At 58.4% G+C, this 13,740-nt stretch overlaps 1 non-coding gene across 1 annotated transcript; it reads right to left on the reverse strand.

The window, feature by feature from the left end:
• Positions 1-464: 464 nt before the first annotated feature.
• LOC131863269 (5S ribosomal RNA) lies at positions 465-583 on the reverse strand. The gene has a single exon (XR_009362201.1). It is a non-coding gene; the product is annotated as a 5S ribosomal RNA (ribosomal RNA).
• Between the last annotated feature and the right edge of the window lie 13,157 nt (positions 584-13,740).

The raw sequence follows: 13,740 nt of genomic DNA on the forward strand, positions 1-13,740 counted from the left end.
TTTTTGCCTTTTCAGGAAACTTTTGAATGGAGCGCATCATTGGTGCGCTCCGAAGTGTGCTCCAAAGCTCTCTCCAGCTGCGTGCACCTGCCCCGGCCGCGCACCCGGCCCCGCCCAGCTTCGCTCACCTGTCCCGGGCGTCTGGTGCGGAACCTTAGAGTAAGAAACATCACCGTGCACCTTGGCCAACGTGCGCGACTCGACCGAGCGCGCACTGGCCGAGGTGCACACCGATTTCACCTGGGTGCGCGCGCAGCACCTCGGGCGCACCGGGGTGCGCGCACAACGCCCGGGTTGCACCGTGGCCTGTGTGCTCGGGGTGCCTCGGGTGCGCGCTCGGTGTCGCCCCCCGCGCGCGCGGTAGTGCGGGCAGCGCACCCCGGCCCGGCCCGGCCCCGACGAGAACGCAAACGGGCAAAAGGTTTATTCAAATAGCATTGCGACGCCCGGCGAAAAACTAAAAAAGGGTGCAACACCGGGACTTCCCGGGAGGTCACCCATCCCAGTACTACTCCGGCCCAAGCGCGCTTAACTGCGGAGTTCTGATGGGATCCGGTGCACTAATGCTGGTATGATCGCACCCGTTATGAGCTTGTCGCAGTGTGTACTTAGCAAACCGCGACCCACGTGCGAATCCACCCCGGCCACCCACCCCCGTCGAGGTGCACACCCTCCCTCGCGAAGTGCGCCCCGTTCGCCAAGTGTGAGCCCTGCCCGGGTGCGCGCACCTTGCTAGGGCGTCGGGTGTGCACCCGGCCCGGCCTACGTGCGTGCACCTGGAGGGGGCGTCGTGTGCGTGCAGTGTCCCGTCTGCAACGCGGTGCCCACACACCACCTCGGGCGCAACGACCTGCGCTCACATGTGGGCCGAGTGCACCTTGGTGCATGTTCGGGGCGCCTCGGGTGCACGCTCGATCTTGCCCCGGTGCACCAAGGCGCTCGGTTTGCCCCGGGTGCGCACTTGGTGCAAGGTGGGCACCCAAAATAGGGATCAAGCACCAAAACACAAGTTTCGGGATGCAAAATGGGACCCAAGGACCACAAATGCGTTCCAAGACCCATGATGGGTCCACGAGAACAAAAATGTGTTCCGAGACTTAATAAACAAATATTGGGTTTTAGGAGAAGAAACATGCTCTGATGCCCAAAACGAGAATCGACCCCGAAAAGGCCACAGGCCAAAAGTGGGATGCGAGACAAAAAAAAATGGGACCCGAGGACCAAAATTGGGTTCCCAGGTCGAAGACAGGGCAACCGGACAAGAAACGACCTCTAAGGCTCGAAATGAGTCCCGACGACTAAAACTTGACAAGAAGCACCCATCAGGCACCCAACTCGACACCCATGGGATGCTGACCCACCCGGGCTTCCACCTAGCACACCTTGGCACCCACCCACCCTCGCACCCAACCTCGCACCCAACTTAGCACCTTTGAACCCACATTGGCACTCACCCTGACCCTGGCACCTTGGAACCCACATTGGCACTCACCTTGACCCTGGCACCCACCTTTGCACTCACCTTGGGACCCACCCTGGCTCCCACCTCGGCACCCACCCAGACACCCACCTTGGTTCCTTGGCACCCACCTTGGATCCTTGGCACCCACCCCGACACCCACCTTGGCACGCAACTTGGCTACTTGCCACCCACCTTGGCTCCTTGACGCCCACCCCGACAACCACCCCGTGACCTACCCTGGCTAGGGTTGGTGCACACCCACCCTGGTGCCCACCTTGGCACCCACCCTATGACCCACCTTGGCACGCACCTTAGTACCCACCCCGTTACCCACCCTAGGACCCACCCCGTGACCCACCTTGGCCAGGGTGGGTGCACCCACCCTGGTGCCCACCTTGGCACCCACCCATCCTAGCACCCAGCCTGTGACCGGGCTTGGAACCCAACCTTGCACCCGCACCCGTCTTGGCCAGTGTGGGTGCGCACCCATCCTGGCACCCACGTTGTGACACACCCTTTAACCCACGCACCCTAGCACCCACGTTGGCACCCACCTTGGAACCCAACCTAGCAACTTGGCACCCACCCCGTGACCCACCTTGGCATCCACCATAGCAGTCGCCGACTTGGCACCCACCTCGGCACCCACCTTGACACTTGTGGACCCACCTTGCCACTCACCCTAGCATCGACCCATCCTAGCACCCACCCTGGCACCTTTGCACCCTAGCACTCACCCATCCTAGCACCTAACCTGTGACCCACCTTGACACTCACCCTCGCACCCACCTTGGAACCCAACCTAGCACCCACCCACCCTGACACCAACCCTAGCACCTACCCACCCTTGCACCCACCCTGTGACCCATCTTGGCACCCACCCATCCTACCACTCAACCTATCACCCACCTTCTCACCCACCTTGGCATCCACCTTAGCACCCACCCACACTGGCACCTTGGCACCCACCTCGGGCAAGGTGGGTGCACACCCACCCTGGCACCCAATTTAGAACCCACCGAGCATGTTACCCACCTTGGCACCCACATTGCAGCCCACCCTAGTACCCACCCTATGACCCACATTGGCATCCACACCCTAGCACCCAGGCACCTCGACACCCGCCTTGACACCCACCCTAGCACTGAACCTGTGACCCACCTTGGAACTCACCCTAGAACCCACCCACCCTGTGAACCACCTTGGCATCCACCTTAGCACCCACCCACCTTGGCACCCACTCTAGCACTCACCCATCCTAACACCCAACTTGTTACCCACCTTGGCACCCGCCCTCGCGTCCACCTTGAAACCCACCCTAGCACCCACCCACGCAGGAGCCCACCTTGGCACCCAACCTAACACCCACGCATCCTGGCACCCAACTTGTGACCCACCTTGGAACCCACCCTAGTACCCACCTTTGAACCCACTATATCACCAACCCACCTTGGCACCCACCCTATGACCCTCTTTGGAATCCACCCTAGCACGCACCCACCCTGGCACCCACCATGGAGCGCACCCTAGCACCCACCCACCTCGGCACGCACCTCAACACCCACCTTGGTGTGCGCACTGCGCCAACCTCTCAAAGACCCTATGTGGTGCGCTCCAAAGTGTACACCTTTGGTGCGCTCCAAGGTGCGCACCTTTGGTGCACACCGAGGTGCACACCAAAGTGTGCACCGAGGTGAGCACCAAAGTGCACTCCAGGGTGCACACCAAGGCGTGCACCTTTGGTGCGGTCAATGCAAACGAATTCGGAAGTTGGGGTCGATGTCCTAATCGCTGCTGCAGACTACACGTATGAGAATCGGACAAATAGCTTTATATAGGGGAGGTGTTGCGTTTGATGGGTCGACTCCCCTGGTTGTGTGCACTGCACCAACTTCAAAGACCCTGTCTTGTTTAAGAAGTCAAAAGTTGGGGTGGATGTCCTAATCATTGCTGCAGTCTACGCATGTATGAGAATCAGACAAATAGCTTATATAGGGGAGGTGTTGCATTCGGTGGGTTGACTCCCCTGGTTGTGCGCACTGCGCCAACCTCAAAGACCCCGCATAGCAGAAGAAGTCGGAAGTCGGATTTTGGTGAGCACCAAGGCGTGCACCTTTGGTGCGGTCAACGCAGACGAATTCAGAAGTTGGGGTGGATGTCCTAATCGTTGTTGCAGGCTACACATGTATGAGAATCAGACAAATAGCTTATATAGGGGAGGTGTTGGGTTTGATGGGTCAACTCCCTTGGTTGTGCGCATTACGCCAACCTCAAAGACCTTGTTTTCGTTAAGAAGTCAAAAGTTGGGGTCAATGTCCTAATGGCTCCTGCAGGCTACACATGTATGAGAATCGGACAAATAGCTTATATAGGGGAGGTGTTGGGTTTGATGGGTCGACTCCCCTGGTTGTGCGCATTACGTCAACCTCAAAGACCTTGTTTTCGTTAAGAAGTCAAAAGTTGGGGTCGATGTCCTAATTGCTCCTGTAGACTACACATGTATGAGAATCAGACAAATAGCTTATATAGGGGAGGTGTTGGGTTTGATGGGTTGACTCCCCTAGTTGTTCGCATTACACCAACCTCAAAGACCTTGTTTTCGTTTAGAAGCCGAAAGTTGGGGTCGATGTCCTAATTGCTCCTGCAGGCTACGCATGTATGAGAATCAGACAAATAGCTTATATAGGGGAGGTGTTGGGTTTGATGGGTCGACTCCCCTGGTTGTGCGCATTGCGCCAACCTCAAAGACCCTGCATTGCGGATGAAGTCGAAAGTCAGAGTTTGGTGTGCTACAAGGTGTGGTCGAAGGTGCTCACCTAGGTGTGCACCTTTGGAGCACAGGAAAAGTGCCCTCCAAAAGTGCGCACCTTTGGAGTGCACAAAAGTGCCCTCCAAAAGTGCGCACCTTTGGAGCGCAGAAAAGTGCCCTCCAAAAAGTGCCCTCCAAAAGTGCGCACCTTTGGAGCGCAGAAAAGTGCCCTCCAAAAAGTGCCCTCCAAAAGTGCGCACCTTTGGAGCGCAGAAAAGTGCCCTCCAAAAAGTGCCCTCCAAAAGTGCGCACCTTTGGAGCGCAGAAAAGTGCCCTCCAAAAAGTGCCCTCCAAAAGTGCGCACCTTTGGAGCGCAGAAAAGTGCCCTCCAAAAAGTGCCCTCCAAAAGTGCGCACCTTTGGAGCGCAGAAAAGTGCCCTCCAAAAAGTGCCCTCCAAAAGTGCGCACCTTTGGAGCGCAGAAAAGTGCCCTCCAAAAAGTGCCCTCCAAAAGTGCGCACCTTTGGAGCGCAGAAAAGTGCCCTCCAAAAAGTGCCCTCCAAAAGTGCGCACCTTTGGAGCGCAGAAAAGTGCCCTCCAAAAAGTGCCCTCCAAAAGTGCGCACCTTTGGAGCGCAGAAAAGTGCCCTCCAAAAGTGCGCACCTTTGGAGCGCAGAAAAGTGCCCTCCAAAAGTGCGCACTTTTGGTGCGCACCAAGGCGCTGGTTCGGTCGTTGCAGGCGAGTTCGGAAGTTGGGGTCGATGTCCTGAGCGGAGGTGCAAACTACACAGGTGTCGGAATCGGACAAATAGCTTATATAGGGGAGGTGTATGCTTCGATGGGTCGACTCCCCAGGTTGAGCGCACCGCGCCAACCTCAAAGACCCTACGGTATGGATGAAGTCGGAAGTTGGGTCCGATGACCGATTCGATTAGTAGGTATGCTCATGAGGTCGGAATTTGGGTCCGATGACCTGCCATGTGCAGGAAGGCGAATGTTGACACTGTGCGTTGCAAGGTGCACACCAAGGCGCTGGTGCGGTCTTTTTAGTCGAGTTCGGAAGTTGGGGTCGATGTCCTGATCGGAGGTGCAAGCTACACAGGTGTGGGAATCGGACAAATAGCTTATATAGGGGAGGTGTATGCTTCGTTGGGTCGACTCCCCGGGTTGAGCGCACCGCGCCAACCTCAAAGACCCTACGGTATGGATGAAGTCGGAAGTTGGGTCCGATGACCGATTCGATATGTAGGCATACTCGCGAGGTCGGAATTTGGGTCCGATGACCTGCCACGTGCAGGAAGGCGAATGTTGGCACTGTGCGTTGCAAGGTGCGCACCAAGGCGCTGGTTCGGTCGTTGGAGGCGAGTTCGGAAGTTGGGGTCGATGTCTTGATCGGAGGTGCAAACTACACAGGTGTGGGAATCGGACAAATAGCTTATATAGGGGAGGTGTATGCTTCGTTGGGTCGACTCCCCGGGTTGAGCGCACCGCGCCAACCTCAAAGACCCTACGGTATGGATGAAGTCGGAAGTTGGGTCCGATGACCGATTCGATATGTAGGCATACTCGCGAGGTCGGAATTTGGGTCCGATGACCTGCCATGTGCAGGAAGGCGAATGTTGGGACTGTGCGTCGCAAGGTGCGCACCAAGGCGCTGGTGCCGTCGTTGCAGTCGAGTTCGGAAGTTGGGGTCGATGTCCTGGTCAGAGGTGCAAACTACACAGGTGTGGGAATCGGACAAATAGCTTATATAGGGGAGGTGTATGCTTCGATGGGTCGACTCCCTGGGTTGAGCGCACCGCGCCAACCTCAAAGACCCTACAGTATGGATGAAGTCGGAAGTTGGGTCCGATGACCGATTCGATACGTAGGCATATTGGCGAGGTCTGAATTTGTGTCCGATGACCTGCCATGCGCAGGAAGGCGGAATTTGGGTCCGATGACCGAGTTGATGGCGTGCCATGCGCAGAAAGGCGGAATTTGGGTCCGATGACCGAGTTGATGTTGATGGCCCGCCATGCACAGGAAGGCGGAATTTGGGTCCGATGACCGATTTGAAGGCGTGCCATACGCAAAAAGGCGGAGTTTGGGTCCGATGACCGAGTTGATATTGATGGCCCGCCATGCGCAGGAAGGCGGAATTTGGGTCCGATGACCTGACATACGCATGGAGTCCGACTCGGGGGCCGATGTTCGATTCGATGACTTGCATTGTGGGTAAAGTCGGAAGTTGTGGTCTTTGACCCGATTCGATGACCAGACTTCGGCTGCTTGAGAATCGGACAAATAACTTATATAGGGGAGGTAGTGTTCTCGAGCATCCTCCCCCCGTGCCCGTTTATGTCGATTGATGCTGGTGCTCGACTGGTTGGAGCGCTCGGATGCAAAAATCTTGCACCAGGATTTATCGATTGTGATGGACACGGCAAGTCTCCTGATTGCTATGCAGGAGCTCATCGTGAATCTCTATGCGGCCTTGGTATGGACTCGACCTGCGGAATGGTTCGGCAATGGTAGTCGCTCCAACACGTCCTTGCAATGGCCACAGAGGTGATTCGACTAGAGCTCCAGTCTAGCTTTTGGGTTGCTTGGCGGACTGGTATAGCCGCGATCGAGTTCCGGCCATGAACGTTTTAGATAGCTCTTGGGCTTTCTGGGACGGAAGTCGGAAGTTTGGGCTGTTGTCCGATTTGATGACCATTCTTCGGATGTGTGAGAATCGGACAAATAACTTATATAGGGGACTGTGTTGTCTCACGCAGCCCCCTCCGTGCCCCTCTATCTCGACCGATGTTGGTGCTTGAAAGGGTTGGGATCGCTCGGATTTATAAACGTGCACCACCATTTGTCGAGTGTGAGGGACGCGGCAGGTCTCCTAAATGCTATGCGGGCGCTCTCTGAGAATCTCTATCCGGCCTCGACACAGACTAGTCTTGCTGAATGGTTTGGCACTGGTAGTCGATCCAACACGTCGTTGTTGTGGCCGCCTAGGCGATTCGATTCGAGCCCCCGTCTAGCTTTTGGGTTGCTTGGCGGATTTTGCCCTATCCGCAAGTGAGCTCGGTCCCTAAACGTTCGAGAAACCCGATTGCTATGCGCCGACTCTCTTTCTTGCGAGCCTCCATCTAGCTTTTGGGTCTCTACGGAACGGAAGTCGGAATCTGGGACCGTTGTTTGATTCGACGAGGCAGACTACGGTTGTGCGAGAATCGGACAAATAACTTATATAGGGGAGGTGTTGACTGGAGCATTCTCCCCCGTGCCCCTCTAACTCGACCAATGCTGGCGCTCGAACGGTGGTAGCGCTCGGATTTTCATTGAGCGCCAGCATTGGTCGATTTAGAGGGGCATGCGAGATTCCCGAATGCTATGCGAGGGCTCTAACGGAAATGTCTATTGGTTTCGGTATGGATGCAATTGCGAGTGGTTCGGCAAAGGTAGTCGTTCCGATGCGTCCATGTCGTGGCCAAATCGATAATTCGATTTGAGCCCTCGTATAGCATTTGGGTCTCTCGATGTGATTCCGCATTCCAGTCCCTTTGGGCACTGCTTGAGCCGCATCCCAGGGGGTTCCCTTCCCAATAATCTGCCTCGCAACCCGATTGCTATGCGGTGAGGCTCCTCGGCCGCCTCGGAACTATCTGTGTATCAGACGCATCGCGGGATAAGGGGTTGGCAACGGTAGTCGCCCCAAGCGCGTCCGATGCTTGGACCATTCTGAGGCGGCCCTGAAGCCTCTTCCGTCTAGCCGTTGGGTCCTTCTCGCCGCATCCCTCGCCTCGCACCCCGATTGCTATGCGGTGAGGCTCCTCGGCCGCCTCGGAACTATCTGTGTATCGGACGCGTCGCGGGATAAGGGGTTGTCACTGGTAGTCGCCCCAAGCGCGTCCGATGCTTGGACCATTCCGAGGCGGCCCTGAAGCCTCTTCCGTCTAGCCGTTGGGTCCTTCTCGCCGCATCCCTCGCCTCGCACCCCGATTGCTATGCGGTGAGGCTCCTCGGCCGCCTCGGAACTATCTGTGTATCGGACGCGTCGCGGGATAAGGGGTTGTCATTGGTAGTCGCCCCAAGCGCGTCCGATGCTTGGACCATTCCGAGGCGGCCCTGAAGCCTCTTCCGTCTAGCCGTTGGGTCCTTCTCGCCGCATCCCTCGCCTCGCACCCCGATTGCTATGCGGTGAGGCTCCTCGGCCGCCTCGGAACTATCTGTGTATCGGACGCGTCGCGGGATAAGGGGTTGTCACTGGTAGTCGCCCCAAGCGCGTCCGATGCTTGGACCATTCCGAGGCGGCCCTGAAGCCTCTTCCGTCTAGCCGTTGGGTCCTTCTCGCCGCATCCCTCGCCTCGCACCCCGATTGCTATGCGGTGAGGCTCCTCGGCCGCCTCGGAACTATCTGTGTATCGGACGCGTCGCGGGATAAGGGGTTGTCACTGGTAGTCGCCCCAAGCGCGTTCGATGCTTGGACCATTCCGAGGCGGCCCTGAAGCCTCTTCCGTCTAGCCGTTGGGTCCTTCTCGCCGCATCCCTCGCCTCGCACCCCGATTGCTATGCGGTGAGGCTCCTCGGCCGCCTTGGAACTATCTGTGTATCGGACGCGTCGCGGGATAAGGGGTTGTCACTGGTAGTCGCCCCAAGCGCGTCCGATGCTTGGACCATTCCGAGGCGGACCCGAAGCCTCTTCCGTCTAGCCGTTGGGTCCTTCTCGCCGCATCCTTCGCCTCGCACCCCGATTGCTATGCGGTGAGGCTCCTCGGCCGCCTCGGAACTATCTGTGTATCGGACGCGTCGCGGGATAAGGGGTTGTCACTGGTAGTCGCCCCAAGCGCGTCCGATGCTTGGACCATTCCGAGGCGGACCCGAAGCCTCTTCCGTCTAGCCGTTGGGTCCTTCTCGCCGCATCCCTCGCCTCGCACCCCGATTGCTATGCGGTGAGGCTCCTCGGCCGCCTTGGAACTATCTGTGTATCGGACGCGTCGCGGGATAAGGGGTTGTCACTGGTAGTCGCCCCAAGCGCGTCCGATGCTTGGACCATTCCGAGGCGGACCCGAAGCCTCTTCCGTCTAGCCGTTGGGTCCTTCTCGCCGCATCCCTCGCCTCGCACCCCGATTGCTATGCGGTGAGGCTCCTCGGCCGCCTTGGAACTATCTGTGTATCGGACGCGTCGCGGGATAAGGGGTTGTCACTGGTAGTCGCCCCAAGCGCGTCCGATGCTTGGACCATTCCGAGGCGGACCCGAAGCCTCTTCCGTCTAGCCGTTGGGTCCTTCTCGCCGCATCCCTCGCCTCGCACCCCGATTGCTATGCGGTGAGGCTCCTCGGCCGCCTTGGAACTATCTGTGTATCGGACGCGTCGCGGGATAAGGGGTTGTCACTGGTAGTCGCCCCAAGCGCGTCCGATGCTTGGACCATTCCGAGGCGGCCCCGAAGCCTCTTCCGTCTAGCCGTTGGGTCCTTCTCGCCGCATCCCTCGCCTCGCACCCCGATTGCTATGCGGTGAGGCTCCTCGGCCGCCTTGGAACTATCTGTGTATCGGACGCGTCGCGGGATAAGGGGTTGTCACTGGTAGTCGCCCCAAGCGCGTCCGATGCTTGGACCATTCCGAGGCGGCCCCGAAGCCTCTTCCGTGTAGCCGTTGGGTCCTTCTCGCCGCATCCCTCGCCTCGCACCCCGATTGCTATGCGGTGAGGCTCCTCGGCCGCCTTGGAACTATCTGTGTATCGGACGCGTCGCGGGATAAGGGGTTGTCACTGGTAGTCGCCCCAAGCGCGTCCGATGCTTGGACCATTCCGAGGCGGACCTGAAGCCTCTTCCCTCTAGCCGTTGGGGCTTTCTCGCCGCATCCCTCGCCTCGCACCCTGATTGCTATGCTGTGAGGCTCCTCGGCCGCCTTGGAACTATCTGTGTATCGGACGCATCGCGGGATAAGGGGTTGGCAGTGGTAGTCGCCCCAAGCGCATCCGATGCTTGGACCATTCCGAGGCGGCCCTGCAGCCTCTTCCGTCTAGCCGTTGGGGCCATCTCGCCGCATCCCCCACCTCGCACCACGATTGCTATGCGGTGAGGCTCCTTGGCCGCCTCGGAACTATCTGTGTATCGGACGCATCGCGGGATAAGGGGTTGTCACTGGTAGTCGCCCCAAGCGCGTCCGATGCTTGGACTATTCCGAGGCGGCCCTGCAGCCTCTTCCGTCTAGCCGTTGGGGCCATCTCGCTGCATCCCCCACCTCCTCGGCCGCCTCGGAACTATCTGTGTATCGGACGCATCGCGGGATAAGGGGTTGGCAGTGGTAGTCGCCCCAAGCGCGTCCGATGCTTGGACTATTCCGAGGCAGCCCTGCAGCCTCTTCCGTCTAGCCTTTGGGGCCATCTCGCCGCATCCCTCGCCTCGCACCCCGATTGCTATGCGGTGAGGCTCCTCGGCCGCCTGGGAACTATCTTCGTATCGGACGCATCGCGGGATAAGGGGTTGTCACTGGTAGTCGCCCCAAGCGCGTCCGATGCTTGGACTATTCCGAGGCGGCCCTGTGGCCTCTTCCGTCTAGCCGTTGGGGCCATCTCGCCGCATCCCCCACCTCGCACCCCGATTGCTATGCGGTGAGGCTCTTCGGCCGCCTTGGAACTATCTTCGTATCGGACGCATCGCGGGATAAGGGGTTGTCACTGGTAGTGGCCCCAAGCGCGTCCGATGCTTGGACTATTCCGAGGCGGCCCTGCAGCCTCTTCCGTCTAGCCGTTGGGGCCATCTCGCCGCATCCCCCACCTCGCACCCCGATTGCTATGCGGTGAGGCTCCTCGGCCGCCTTGGAACTATCTTCGTATCGGACGCATCGCGGGATAAGGGGTTGTCACTGGTAGTCGCCCCAAGCGCGTCCGATGCTTGGACTATTCCGACGCGGCCCTGTGGCCTCTTCCGTCTAGCCGTTGGGGCCATCTCGCCGCATCCCCCACCTCGCACCCCGATTGCTATGCGGTGAGGCTCCTCGGCCGCCTTGGAACCATCTTCGTATCGGACGCATCGCGGGATAGGGGGCTGTCACTGGTAGTCGCCCCAAGCGTGTCCGATGCTTGGACCATTCCTAGGCGGCCCTGAAGCCTCTTCCGTCTAGCCGTTGGGGCCTTCCCGCCCCATCCCTCGCCTCGCACCCCCGATTGCTATGCGGTGAGGCTCCTCGGCCGCCTTGGAACCATCTGTGTATCGGACGCATCGCGGGATAAGGGGTTGGCACTGGCAGTCGCCCCAAGCGCGTCCGATGCTTGGACCATTCCGAGGTGGCCCTGAAGCCTCTTCCGTCTAGCCGTTGGGGCCTTCCCGCCCCATCCCTCGCCTCGCACCCCGATTGATATGCGGTGAGGCTCCTCGGCCGCCTTGGAACTATCTGTGTATCGGACGCATCGCGGGATAAGGGGTTGGCACTGGTAGTCGTCCCAATCGCATCCGATGCTTGGACCATTCCGAGGCGGCCCTGCAGCCTCTTCCGTTTAGCCGTCGGGGCCTTCCCGCCGCATCCCTCGCCTCGCATCCCGATTCCTATGCGGTGAGTCTTCTCGGCCGCCGCGGAACTATACCTGTTATTGCTACTGCATCCTTCGGCTGGTAACCTCCTCTGCCGCCTTGGAACGTTCTCTTTGTCGGACGCGTCGCGGGATAAGGGGTTGGCACTGGTAGTCGCCCCAAGCGCGCCCGATGCATAGACCGCTCCGAGTCGACCTTGCTTTCAGCCTCTCACATGCATAGACCTCTCTGAGTCGACCCTGCAGCCTCTCACGTTTAGCCTTTGGAATCTCGCCTCACAACATGATTGCTATCCTTGATGCATCCCTTGCCTCGAGCCCTGATTGCTTTCTTGGCTGCATCCCTCCTCTCCTCACAGCCCGGTTGTCATCACTGCTTCATCCGTCGCTTCATGCATTCTGGCTGCTGGGCCCTTCCCACCGCACACCTCGATTGCTATCTCTTCTGCATCACACACCCCGATTGCTATCTCTGCTACATCCCTCGGCTCTCACTTCTGCATCCTTCGCCTCACACCTCGATTGCTATCAATGCTGCATCCGTAACCTCACACCCCGATTGCTATGCGGGGAGGCTCCTTGGCCGCCTTGGAAATTTCTGTGTGTCGGACGCACCGCGGGATAAGGGGTTGGCACTGGTAGTCGCCCCAAGTGCGCCCGATTCTTAGACCGCTTCGAGGTGACCTCGTAGCCTCTTTCGTCCAGGCTTCCTGCCTTCAACGCCCTTTTTACACCTCGATTGCTATGCGCGGGCTCGTTGGCGTCTATCACCTCTCTGCGAAGAGTGGCACGATGATTGTTGGGGTAAATCGTAGCAGTCCGATCTCTGGCCTTGGGCCATTGTGAGGGCTGATCGATTTCCTGTGCGCATCTCGTGTTCGCCCAGTAACAGACTCGACGACTTGTAATCGGTCTTGTTCCCGATTGTTCCTGGAGGTAGTCTTCGGAACTCTTGGATTTGACCTGTCACTCGAACTGTCCTCTTCCGAGGATGCTTGTGTGTGTGTGCTTGTGCCATTTCCTTGGCGGTATTAACGAGATATTAAAGAGCGGAGTGAGCGCCTCGCCCAGCTATGTTTGGGGCTCTCACTCCCTTACCCGGTGTGCGACCGCTTTGCACGTAGGTTGCGGAGCATCGCGACTCTTTCGATGTTTGGCGGTTGTCTTCCGGTGATGCGTTGGTCCCGAAGTGCACGTTACTAGCATTTCTGCCATTGTTCTCGATCTTTGGCACGTTCCTTCGTTGCAATTGGATATATATCTCCGTTTATACGCGCAGGCTTCTCCCGCCTATTCAGCGCTGTCCCACTCTCAGCACTCTCGTGGTCTCCTTGGCTTCTCTCTCCCGTGAGCGAGCTCTCTTCTCGAGTCTTTTCCATGTCCCATGGAGGTTGCCTTGCGAAATTCGGGCACACAAACGTGACCGGATAAGAGCGGAATTGCCTATGAGGAGAAGCTCACCTTAGGGAGCAGCAATGCCGAGTGTTTCGACAGAGGGTAGAGGGGGCGTTGTTTGGGCGGTTGCACAAAAGAGTGCTACGTTTGCACTGAAGGTTGCTTCTTCGTCTCCGACGAACTCTTCGAGGCAAAAAAGCTTGTTTACGGGGTCGAGGTGGGACTGTTCGTGCGAGTTGCGCCACCAAAAGTGCGTAGGGGGCATATACCTGGGAAATGGATGTCTCTGAGTGGCCTTACTCGGTCGCGTGCACGGTGCATTCTCTAACGGCAGGACTGTCGCGAGCATGTGCGGTTCGGATGTTTTCGGGTAAAGGGTTCCGTACGGGATGTTCTTCCCAGGCTCCTGTGAACCGAGACTCTGCATCGTCATGCTCCGGCTCCCGTGGGTGCTTCATGCCTCGTCGAGCTGTTTGTCGTGGACGATTAAGGCCGAGGCCTTCCTTCGAGAGGGGAATTGTTCAGGCTGGTCGAGGCGGGATTGTTCGTGCGGGGTGCACCACCAAAAGTGCGTAGGGGGCATATGCCTGGGAAATGGATGTCTCTGAGTGGCCTTACTCGGTCG

Source organism: Cryptomeria japonica, unplaced genomic scaffold (genome assembly GCF_030272615.1).
Source record: "Cryptomeria japonica unplaced genomic scaffold, Sugi_1.0 HiC_scaffold_58, whole genome shotgun sequence".
Lineage (NCBI taxonomy): Eukaryota > Viridiplantae > Streptophyta > Pinopsida > Cupressales > Cupressaceae > Cryptomeria > Cryptomeria japonica.